Source organism: Neofelis nebulosa, chromosome 7 (genome assembly GCF_028018385.1).
Source record: "Neofelis nebulosa isolate mNeoNeb1 chromosome 7, mNeoNeb1.pri, whole genome shotgun sequence".
In the NCBI taxonomy this organism is placed as follows: domain Eukaryota; kingdom Metazoa; phylum Chordata; class Mammalia; order Carnivora; family Felidae; genus Neofelis; species Neofelis nebulosa.
In genome coordinates, this window is record NC_080788.1 from 115,789,999 (window position 1) to 115,803,143 (window position 13,145).

The window sequence follows — 13,145 nt, forward strand, 5'->3', positions numbered from 1 at the left end:
TTCAGAGGCCTCCCCAGCCCAAAGTAGAAATAGCTCACCTTTCCACTCCACTCACTCTCTCTCCCGTTATCCCGATTCATCTTTCTTCCTGACACCATTCGACTGGACTAGGTTCCATATTGGTTTATTGTTCTGTTGTCTGTTCCCCTTCTGGTATGTAAACTCCATGAGAGCAGGGCGTTGTTTGCTACCTTCACAGCTAACTTGCAGAGCCAAGCTCCGTGCCTGGCACATAGCAAGTGTGGAATGAATGAATGAATGAATGGGCCTGTGCTGCCTCAGGCACTTTACACATGCTGTGAGGAAGGTGACTTGGCTCAGGCTAATCCACCTGAAGAGACCACATGTCTGCCTCAGAGCTGCTTCTAGAGAAGATGCCGGGACTGTTCCCATGTCCTGTGGTCCCCAGAGCCATGGCCGCCACCTCTGTGTCTGCCTCCCAGGGGTCGCTCAGCCATCCCTGGGGGCCATTTGGACCCTGGTTTCTTTCATTGCCAGTCCTGGGTCTCCACAGGCCTAGATCAGAGCTGTGGACTAGGAGCAGGAGCTCTTCTGGAACTGAAAGCCACCCCCACACCCTCTCTGTCCTGCATCTAGCTTCCCTGGAGGATGGTGTGAGTCCTTTCAGCTCAGGCGGACAGGTTAGAGAAGACTACCTTGGAGGCTGCCCTAGGGTGAACTGATTAGCCCCAGGAATTATATATATATATATATATATATATATATATATATATATATATATATTTCATTTATTTTTGAGAGAGAGAGAGCACAAGTGGGGAAGGTGCAGAGAGAGAGAAAGAGAGACATAGCATGTGAAGCAGGCTCCAGGCTTTGAGCTGTCAGCACAGAGCCCGATGTGGGGCTCGAACTCACAAACCTCGAGATCATGACCTGAGCTGACGTCGGACGCTCAACCCACTGAGCCACCAGGTGCCCCTGTCCCAGAAGTGCTTCAGAGGAAATAAACAGATAAATGGATGGATGGATGGATGGATGGGTAAATAACAGCTCCTCTTGCCTCTCTAATTACTATCCTTGAAATTCTACCCTTAGAAACTCATTCTTAGGGTGGCTCAGTCAGTTAAGCATCCGACTTTGGCTCAGGTCATGATCTTACAGCTCATGAGTTCGAGTCCCGAATCAGGCTCTGTGCTGTCAGCACAGAACCTGCTTGGGATTTTCCCTCCCTCTCTCTTTTTGCCCTTCCCTGGCTTGCATGCATACACAAGTATGCTTTCTTTCTCTCTCTCTCAAATAAATAACTAAACATTAAAAGAAAAAAGAAAGAAAGAAAGAAAGAAAGAAAGAAAGAAAGAAAGAAAGAAAGAAAGAAAGAAAAGAAAAGGAAAGGAAAGGAAAGGAAAGAAAAAGACCCTCTGGCTGTGGACAAAATAGTGAAGGACGTGGACCCGTGCCAAGATGGCAAAGCGGGCTTCCAGAACTTCTGTTCACTAACTACTGGGCTCACCATCTCCTGCAGTGAATGACTACTTTGTAGTACCCACGAAGCAGAAGGGGAACAGGAGGCAACACCGAGCAACCCTGTGCGCAGTGAGAGCTCTCTCGGAGGGTCGCCTAAGGAATCTGCCCCACTGCTTCCCACTGGATAAAGGATTCTGTGAGCAGATCAGGGCCCTCGGAAAATGTACAATAAAATCCAACCCCCATTTGAGAAGCAGACGAAGAAAAGTCAGTGAAAGCCAAACAAACTTTTGATTTTTATACTGCCTGCACCCTCCTTCCCTCAGTAAACAACTTCCTCTTTTAGTTCCAAAAAAGAAGGAAGGAAGAAAGAAAGAAAGAAAGAAAGAAAGAAAGAAAGAAAGAAATTCTTTTTTTTTTTTTAATGTTTATTCATTTTTGAGAGACAGAGAGAGACAGAGCATGAGAGGGGAAGGGGCAGAGAGAGAGGGAGACACAGAATCTGAAGCAGGCTTCAGGCTCTGAGCTGTCAGTACAGAGCCCAACACAAGGCTCGAACTCACAAACTGCGAGATCATGACCTGAGCCAGAGTCAGACGCTCAACCAACTGAGCCACCCAGGTGCCCCAAGAAAGAAATTCTTAAGAAATGAGAGGAATGCAGCAAGAAGTCTCCCAGCCCACCCCCCTGCTGTCCCCCCGCCCCGCCCCCCAGCCCTCCCTCAGCAAAAGTGCCTCCTCTCTCTCCCAGGCCTCACCACCTGGGCCTCTTCATGGTGGCCAGGTAGGCCCAGGGACCCAGGCTGCTTATTCCTCACATGTCTTCCAGAAGTTTCCATACCTTACTGTGCAAATACAATCATTAGAAAAAGCAATCCCTCAGGAATGGATTAAAGGTGTAGATTCATCTGGTTTGGAGCCTATGCTTGGAGGCTGTAGTCTAAGCAAACACTCTGGTCTCCTTACACAGAGACCCTCATGTGACACTGTAAGAGAGGCTGCTGCCTGGGCCTCTGACCCCGGGGACCCTGATCTGCCTCGTTTGGGGCGTCCTGGGTCTCAGGACTTGAATGCTCTCTGCCCCCCGCCCCCTGCCACCCACCACGGACTCTCCTGTGCAGTCAGGGCCGAGGGCTGCTGACTTTCCGGGCTGGCTAATAGGCGTTGACTGGAATGAAGGCCCTGGATACGTGGGCATCTCTCTGGATGGGCTGAGTCACTCAGCCGCACCGCCAGCCGTGAACAATTCAGCCTGGCGAGCGTTTCTGAAGAAGCCTGGTGCCAGGCCCTGCCTGTTGCTGGGGAAATGCTAAGAGATGTGGTCCCTCTCAGAGTTTCCATTCACCATGGAAAGTCAGAGCTCAGGAAGTGGCTCCACAGCCACGCTGGGCTCTGGCGATGAAGTGCAGGGTAAGGGGAGGAAATGGCTGCCGGGGAGGGGGCAGTGACCAGTGCCAGGCTGGCTCTGGTGCCGGCTATCTGCCAGCTGGCTCATTCCTCCCCTGCAAACCTGCAGGGAGGGCGTGTTATGGGAGAGGAAGCAAGGGCCACAGAGTTGAAGGACTGGCCCAGAACCCAGCTTCTGTCTCTGTCCAGATGCTATGTGCGGGCACAAAGACAGCCCAGAAAGACAGCCTCTGACATTTGCCCCTGAGGGTTGGAGGGGTACTTAGATGCTTGCCACCCGGAGGTTAGGATCCCTGCATCAGCTGGGGGGTCAAGAAGAGACCCAACCCCCTCAGGTCCTCTGTGTCCACACGACCCCATCCACCCAAGGCCCTGGCTCACTCTGCTTGCTCTAAGAGCCTGGGTACTCTGGTCTTACCTCCCCTACCGGACTGTGGGACCCACCAGGGGTAGAGGGCAGGATTCCCCATTACCCACCCTTATTGCCCACCCCACCTCTCCGGTGCAGAGCAGACACCCAGCAAATCGGGTACCAGGCACCTATCAGGGGCACAAGAGTTCTGAGTGGGCCCAGCGGGCCTTGGATTGGAGAGGTGGCATAGAGAAGCCAGGGGTCAAGAACCAAACCATCCCAGCTGAGTGACGGTGGACTTAACCTCAGTGTCCTTAGTTATAAAATGAAGACATTCACAGCATTGCTGTGAATTGATACATACCGTATCAATGCTGGTATGAGAAAAAGCATGGAGAGCACCTGTACAGCACAATAAATTATTGTTCCAACTGTCGCTATTATTGATACCATATTATTATTGTTGATGCCTATTTCCCGGTTTGGCTCTGGGCCAGCCCCAGTTACAGATTTTGGACTCTGAGCTTGGGCCACTGCCATGGGCTTCTCTGGCCTTTTTTTTAATCCTGGGGCTGGTCAGACCAGGTCACATTTAGAGCCAATGACTTTGGTGGACTTGGTATCGACAAGACCAGTGGCACTCAGCTGTGGCTGCATGTTAGAATCACCTGGGGAACTTTTAAAAATCCTGATGCTCCATTAAAATAAAAGTCTTTCATGGTAAGACCCAGGCATCAATATTTTTTTAAAGCTCTCCAGGAGACTCCAACCAGCAGCCAACATTGAGGTCTAGTGCTTAATGCTCATTTCTCACGCACGGGAGAGGCAGTACTCTGGTGGCCAGAGACTGGCTGGAGAGTCAGACAAGTGGCTCTTGACCTACTAGCCACATGACCTTGGGCAAGTTACTTAAGAATCCTCTGACTCAATTTCCTCATTGATAAAATGGAGGCCGTATCAACCTCACGGTTGGGTTTTGAGGCATAGCCTGAAGTTAAAAAGGTGCCTGATACATAATAGGAATTTAACATGTATTTTTTAAAGTTTATTTTTATTTATTTTCAGAGAGAGTTAGAGAGCAAGCAGGGAAGGGGCAAAGAGAGAGGGAGACAGAAAATCCCCAAGCAGGCTCCTCGCTGTCAACGCAGAGCCCAGTGTGGGGCTCAGATTCACAAACTGTGAGATCATGACGTGAGCCCAAATCAAGAGTCTGACGCTTACCCAACTGAACCACCCATGTGTCCCAGGAATTTAATATGTGTTATTATTTATAGTCCATAACGCAAAGCTCCCCTCAATGGTTGGGTATACCTTCTAACATGCTCAAGAAGATATTATCCACTTGTGAGGAATAAGCCCAGCGACCCAATCAAAGGAGGGTCGTGGAGACCCTGAGCACAGTGAAGTGAGGCTTTCATCAATGTTCTTGCACGAGTGGGCGTATGATGGACAGGCACACTCCCGGCAGTTACAGCAGAAAATTTATCTCCTAGCATTCAAGCCCCTCCCCCGGTTCCTCATTGGCTGAGTACTACAGAGGTCACAGCCTTATCCGGAAGTGCCTATGCCCACGTGAGGCAAAAAGTAGTCTGACTGGAACAAATGTCCATTCCTTGAGGTGATGCAGAGACTTGAGTTCTTTGGTGCATGCTCATTGCAAAGCCTGTGAGAAAAATAAGCCTGCAAAAAACTAAGCCCATGAAATGGAAAGGAGAAGAAGAACCAGGAAGTGAAGTATCTAAGGATTTGGGATTCCACTGTTGGGTGTGGGTGTGGGTGGGAAGGGTTGCACATATTTCCAATAGGTTGTAAACCTATTGTTAACTAGACAGCACAGCTTTTATTTGGTATTTCTGAAAATGAATCATTTCACTTCTCACACCAACCGCAGCCTGCCCCCCCCCCCCCCGCCAAAAATTTTAAATTCTTTCTCCTGAGGCCGCATGAATCCACTTGTAAGCCTTGTCTGTTCCACTCTTGCCTCACACCATTGCCAACTAATTTCTTGGGATTATTGTAATGCTTATAAGGTTGCTCCTGGGTCCCATCTTAGAAGCTTCTTTGTGTCCTCCTTGGGTCTGATTTGCAAGGCACTGCTGTTACTAGTGGGTCTCCATGGGACAGGACTTAATCATTTGGAGTCTTCAAATACCTGAGTTAGGAATGGGGAGAGGGTCCCCCATGCAGTCATTCACCCAGGAAAAGCTGCAGAGCCTGACTGAAATGTTGTTTCCTTGCTTTGGGCTAAAAGTATCTTACCTCATACCGATTAGAAGTCCTGGCAGTTAGATGCCCTTGATTAATTAAAATGCAAAAATAGGGGCACCTAGTGGCTCAGTTCATTGAGCTTCTGACTCTGGGTTTTGGATCAGGACATCACCTGTTCATGGGTTGGAGTCTTGTCTTGGGCTCTGTACTGATGGTGTGGAGCCTGCTTGGGATTCTCTCTCTCTCCCTCTCTCTCTCTCTCTCTCTCTGCTCCATGTCTTCTCTTTCAAAATAAATAAATAAACTTAAAAAAAATAAGGAAAATATAAAAATAGATCAATGATTACCCATTAAATGCATATTTCCTCCACAAACTTCTCAAATATGAAGATTTCTAGAAAAAAATCCTGGCCAAAGGAGGGATCATTGGTAATGGCATGGTCAGGGACACTTGGACAGGACAGGAGCAATCAGGATGTAGTGGTGGGACAACTCTAGCCATTTCATAGTCCTGCTTTGGGGCTCAGGTTAAAACAAGATGCTGTTCTGGCAGGAAGGGCTCATCTTTGTATTCTGAGGAAGAGTGAGAAGGCCACACCCACAGAATGTGTCTGCCATCGTAGGCCAGATCTAATGTCTGAGATGAGCGGTGGGAGCTGAATTACAGGGCACCCATCATGGTAGAGGCTTTGCCTTAATAGACATGATTCGTGTAATAGATGACATCTCTGTGCTCCCACTACATATCAAACATCTGACCTTCTCTTGCTAAGTTCTACCAACAACCCCATGAATTAGATACTAATGGCCCCAGAGGGAGTTTCTTCCTTCCTTCATTCATTCAAAAATATTTATGGGGCTCTCACCATATGCTCAGCCTTTTTGGGGAGCAAACACCATGGCAGTCCCTGCCCCATGGCGTTCACAGTCTAGTGAGGGAGATGAACACTACTTATATAACTAACACACAGATCGATGTATCAGAATACTTTTGGCAACGTGTCAGATTGAGCTATTTCAGGTAGCCTTTCTCTTGCTACCATATAGAAATGTTGCATAAGGCATAAGAAAATGCTTGAAAATACACAGTTGAGCTCAAAAGAAAGAAAAGAAATCCTCAGATTCCAGAGATAGTGCAAGAACTCAAAGCCAGGATAAGGAAGGGGAGCTCAGCCGATGATTCATGGAGTTTTGACTAGACAAAGTTCCTAAGACCTGGAGCCTGGAGTCTAAGGCCCTTTCAAAGACAGGAGGTAGCCCCAGGCTGTCTGAGGCAGGAGAGCTGGAACGAATTCCTCCAAACCTATCCTTTTAAGGCTTGAAGACTTAAAAGGATCCCTAGTCAGGGAAAAAGAAGGCTGGGCAAACTCTACCAACCAGGCCTGCAGAAGGCACAACAAAACTTTCTCACCATCCTGAGCCAGGATGGGAGAAAAGTTTCCGTGAAAAATGGAAGGTCCAGGCCTGAACCATATGGAAGAAAGAGGTGGACTGCTGTATCCTTATCTCTTGTTGTGCCACTGGTCCCAGGACTCTTGTGCCAAAAAGTTAACATAAAAATTAGTTCAGAACTTAGGGCCCCGACAGAAGCAAACCCCGAAGTCCTACGTAAGAACATTTTGCAACGTAGGGCTCACAAACATCCCAGAGCGAAAAGAACTCCTGATGAAGATGAGTTCCCAATCAAAATTACCCACACAGGGAAAAAAACTATCATATGAGATAATCAGTAAACACAAAAACACAACAAGACAAAATACAGAATAATTCACCCTCGCAGAAGTAGAAATTATAGCAAAATCTGAAAATAAAATAAACATTTTATGTGCTTATAAAGAATTTTTTTTAAATTTATTTATTTTGGGAGAGAGAGAGAGAGAGAGAGAGAGAGAGAGAGCGGGAAGGGCAGAGAGAGAGAGAGGGAGAGAGAGTGAATCCCAAGCAGGTTCTGTACTGTCAGCATAGAGCCAGATGCAGGGCTCAAACTCACAGACCATGAGATCATGATGTGAGCCAAAATCAACAGCTGGATCCTTAACCAACTGAGCCACCTAGGCGCCCCCATTATAAAGAATTTTTAAAAAAAATTAATGTTTATTCATTTTTTGAGAGACAGAGAGACAGAGACGGAGCACGAGTGGGGGAGGGGCAGAGAGAGAGGGAGACACAGCATCTGAAGCAGGCTCCAGGCTCCAAGCTGTCAGCACAGAGCCCAACGCAGGGCTCGAACTCAGGAACTGGGAGATCATGACCTGAGCCAAAGTTGGATGCTTAACTGAATGAGCCACTCAGGCATCAGCCATTTTAAAAGAAAGGATGCCTGGCTAGCTCAGTTGGTGGAGTGTGCAACTCTTGATCTTGGGGCTGTGGGTTCAAGCCCCACGTTGGGTATAGAGATTGCTTAAAAATAAAATCTTTAAAAAGAAAGAAAGAGAAGACACAGTAATAAAGAATAGAATAATATGAAAAACTTGATGGGAAACAAGCCAAATAGAAGTTGTAGAAATGAAAAAATAGTTTTAATAAATTATTGATTAAAACTGATAGTTTGAACAACAGAATAGGACATTTAGCAAGTTAGTAAGTACCTCTAGAAAACAAATCACTCTGCTGGTACACAGCGAGAAAATGAAGAGAAGAAAAATATGGGAGCAACCGTGGCTAAGAGATACAGAGAAAGAAATGACAAGATCTAGCATACCTTAGTGAACATAGACAGAAGAATGGAGAAAATGGCTAGAAATTGATCAAAATTGAAGAAAAATCTCAATCTTCAGATTGAAAACCACCCAAGAGTCCGGAGAAAATAAACAACACATATTCATACCTTAGGCGCAGGGTGGAAAATCTGGAGAACAGCAAAGCCAAGCAGGTAGTATCCGAAAGTGTTGTAGTTCTATGAAGGAGAAGTACACAGTTTGAGAATAACATGTAAGTACAGAGTGGGGGAGAAAGGGGGTGCTCATCTTCCCTAGAGGTCAAGGAAAATGTGATGATTAATTTTACATGTCAACTTGGCTAGGCTGTGGTACCCAGTTATATTGCTGTGAAGGTCATTTTTAATTTTTAATTTATTATTAAAAAATTTTGTTTTGTTTATTTATTTTTGAGATAGCACACAAGCGAGAGAGGGGCAGAGAGAGAGACAGAGACACAGAATCCGAAGCAGGCTCCAGGCTCTGAGCTGTCAGCACAGAGCCTGACTTGGGGCTCGAACCCATGAATCGTGAGATCATCATCTAAGCCAAAGTCGGACGCTTACTCGACTGAGCCACCCAGGCAGCCGCCTCTGCAGGTATTTATTTATTTATTTATTTATTTATTTATTTATTTATTTTATTTTATGTTTTAAGTTATTTTTAATGTTATTTATTTTTGAGAGAGAGAGAGAGACAGAGTGCAAGTGGGGGAGGGGCAGAGAGAGAGGGAGACACAAAATCCAGAGCAGGCTCCAGGCTCTGAGCTGTCAGCACAGAGCCCCACAGGGTGCTCGAACTCACGAGCCATGACATCATGACCCGAGCCGAAGTCAGACGCTTAACTGACTGAGCTGACAGGCGCTCCTGAAGGTATTTATTTTAGATGTGATTAACATTTACAATCAGCGGATTTTAAGTAGAGCAGACAACCCTCCACAAGGTGGGTGGGTCTCATCTAGTCAGTTGAAGGCCTTAGGAGCAAAGGCTGAGGTCTCAGAAGAAAGAATTCTGCCTCAAATCTACAACACAGAAACCCAACCTGCTACCCCGTGGATTTTGGACTCAGGACTGCAACATAACTCCTACCTGAATTTCCACTGTAAAGATCTCTGGATCGATAAATGTGTCATTTCTCTCCATTTCATATTAACATAAATCCCTAACTATTAACCCCCTAGAGCGATTCTGTGTTCGCTCAAGTCTGAGAACCACGAAGCGAGAGTATGGCAGGTGCCCATGCAGGAGTCTGGGCCATCCACCCTGAGTTGGCCATGATCTTGTTTGCTGCAGCATTTATTCCACTCTCTCCCTTTTAAAAAAATGTTTATTTATTTTGAGAGAGAGAGAGAGAGAGAGGGAGTGCACCTGCCCTCAGGGGGAGGGACAGAGAAAGGGAGAGAGAGAGAATCCAAGCAGGTTCGACACTGTCAGCACAGAGCCCAAAATGGGGCTCAATCTCATGAACCGTGAGATCATGACCTGAGCTGACATCTAGAGTCGGTTGCTTAACCATCTGAGCCACCCAGGCTCCCCATTCCACTCCTTTTAATATGAAGCCTCTCCACCTTAGCCCGAAGAGTTCATGGGTATGTTTGCTGCTATGAGGTCTAAAGTAGACCATGGGGGACTGAGTTCTAGAGCCAGCCAGACTGCCCTGTGTATATAACACATCTGTCCTGGAACCTATGTGGTGGTGACACATGATGCCCAATACCAACCTGGCACCTCTACAGTCTAGGATTGGGGCTGGATTTCTGAGAGAGTGTCTCTTAGAAAAGTGGAGCTCCTGGGGTGCAAGCAGAGATGCAAATTTTTTTTTTTTTTTTAATTTTTTTTTCAACATTTTTAATTTATTTTGGGACAGAGAGAGACAGAGCATGAACGGGGGAGGGGCAGAGAGAGAGGGAGACACAGAATCGGAAACAGGCTCCAGGCTCCGAGCCATCAGCCCAGAGCCTGACGCGGGGCTCGAACTCACGGACCGTGAGATCGTGACCTGGCTGAAGTCGGACGCTTAACCGACTGCGCCACCCAGGCGCCCCAGAGATGCAAATTTTAATATCTTTAGTTTCTAGCACAGTGCCTAGCACTAAAGGGCTCAGTCCACGATGCAGGGGACTGGAGCACGGAGGAAGGGAAAGAGAGAGGAACGTCCTCATCTTCTACCTCCGAGAACAGTGAAAATACAGAAATCCTTTTGCACAAGGCTGACATGCAGCCAGAATGTGCCAGAATTATTTAAACACTGACACGCTTCCATTCTGGTTGGTTATTAGTCACAGCCTCGAGTCTCCCCCCGCCTTCAGTGTCCCCAACGCTCCGGCTGCCACTGCCCTTCCCTGGAGACCTTCACCCTCGACCCTGCCTCAGCCCCTCAAGCTGAAGTTAGTTCTGTTTGGTCACTGCCCTTGTGTGCCAGCTGCTATGTGGAGTATCCCCCCCTCACTCGTGACACTTCTGTACCTGAATGGGACCATTTAGCTAAGACCACAGGGGCTGACCTATATGATTTCACAGGCAGAGTGACATCAGGTGACATTTGGCATTCTGGCCCAGGGTTCTCCCATCCAGGGAGTGGCTGCACGGGGCTTTTGGGTATGTCACGCTGCCTGTGCTGTTGTGGAAAAATCCTTGACCTTCGAGCCAGAAGACTTGGGTCCTGCTCTGGTTCTGAATATCCTCGCTGTGCGATCGTAGGCAATTTACCTCACCTCTCTGAACTCCCAAAAAATAATCCCTTGCACAAGGTTGCCAGGGGGCTGAGCACATTGAAAAACTTGGGAACTCAGTCCCTTGTCTCAAGGTCCTGTGCTAAATCCAGACCTATAAATATAGCAACAGAGGATCTGCCCCCGCCTGCTGGCTCCTGCTGTTCCCAGAAGTACTCTCAGTCCCTGGTGATGGTTACCAGGATGCTGGGTGTAACCAGGTGCTCCCTTGGCCGAGGAGGGACTTCCCTCCTCCTCAGAGGGCCTGTGGATTATAAGCAGGGAAGTGACTGGAGGGGCACTGGCCACATGCCTTTTCTCTGCCCTGCATGGTTCCTGGTGAGGGGGCTCATTGCTGGCGGGGGGGCGGGGGGGTGGTCACCCCCACAAAGACTCATCATCACGTAGACTGTCTAGTCCTTCTCCAGCCCATCCCATCTAACACTCACAGACGCCACACCTTCAGGCACACTCGGGAACCCATCAACACACTCAGACACACACTTGCATGTTCATACGCACTCACACGTACACCCCCCCCCCCGCCACACACACCTTTGGATGCACACATACATACTCACTCACGTACTCCCAAGAACATGTAAAAAATGCAGCACATGAAATAACTTGAGGTTGTTCACACATTTTCAAAAAATTTTAATAGAGATTTATTTTAATATGTAATAGAAAAAAATGACAAGACTATCAACCTAGGGGTTTCACAGCAATGACTTTATGACAAAGCTGAAGAAGGTAGGGCAAGATTTCAGTAAAAGGGAATGAGTTGCTTTAAAGGAAAATGTTGAGTAAACTGGGGCAAAGTTAGAAAAACACGGTAGCAGTGGCCGTGGAGGGCCGGGGGCGCTGCGCAGAGCATGTGGGGAGTGTTAGCCCCTCAAGGGGCAGAAGAGGCACGGCAGGTATGGAGGGAGACTCAGGGATTCTTCTAGAAGGAAAAGGAAACTTATCAGTTTTTCTCTTTTATGGTTACTGCTTTCTGTGCCCATTCTAAAAAAAAAATAGTTGCCTACTCCAAGCTTGTGAAGACAGTCTCCTATGTTTTCATCCAGAAGCTTGAGAGTTTTGGCTTTTAAGTTTAGGTCTGTGATACATATGGCACTAACTTTTGTGTTTGGTATGAGATAGGGGTCAAGGTTCATTTTTCTCTATATGAATAACTTGTTGTTCCAGAGAAGTTTGCTGATATAACTTCATTTCACCCACCAAATTGCCTTGATGTCTTTTTCAAACTCAATGAACTGTATTTTGTATGGATCTGTTTCTGGACCCTTCCGTTCCACTGACGTATTTGTTTCGCTTTTGCCAGTACCACACTGTCTTGATCATCATCGTTCTCATCCCAAGTCTTCACATCAGGTAGTGTGGAGTTCTACAATTATTTTCTTCTTTTTCAAGATTATTTTGGCTATCATAGGTCCGTTGCATTTCTAGAAAAATTTTAGAATCAGCTTGTCCTGAGGGGACTTTGCTTAGGACTGCATTGTATCTATGGCGTTGAATTTGAGGAACACTGATGTCTTTACAATATTGATTCTTTCAACCCATGAACGGGGCATATCACTCTATTTATTTTGTTCTTTAATTTCTCTCAGCAAATGTGCTGTCATTTCTAGTGTACGGGTCATGCACGTCTTTCATTTAAATTATTCCCAGGTATTCTATGCTATTATATACAATTGTATTAACATACAATATATATAATTCTATATATTACATGGATGCATTTTTTAAGTAATCTCTGTGCCCAACGTGGGGCTCGAATTCACAACCCTGAAATCTTGAGTCACATGCTCTACGGACTGAGCCAGCTAGGTGCCCCAGACTGTATGCATTTTTAAAATGACATTAAATGGCATCGTGTTGTGGATTTCATTCTGCTTCTTAATTTTACTCTCAGTCCTATATTTTAAGATCCAGCCATGTTGCTCTGTCTACAGGTAGCTCATTATTTGCAACCACTGCATTACATTTCTGACCGAAATTCTGCGTTTGCCTCTTCAGAGTTACTCTCCACCTTCCTCCTTCCTGCTCCACGCCTTGGGCTCCCTTGCCCTCTGACTTCCCATTGGATTGGCCAACAGGGGGCACGATCAAGAGGTCAGAGGGTGGGAAGAGAGATGTTGGATTAGTCTCTTGGCTCTCACCTTGCTAGTAGTTCGTCAGTAACTGCGTTCTTCTACCTAAGGTCACAGCTTTTGTCAGGTGACAAAAAAGCTACAGGTCTGGTTGGTTCAGGTGGCTTTCTCCACTTGTCCCTCTTGTTAGATCTTGGTGCTTTACCATTCCTTATTGGTTTCTCTGAACCATGCCCATACCTTGTAAACAG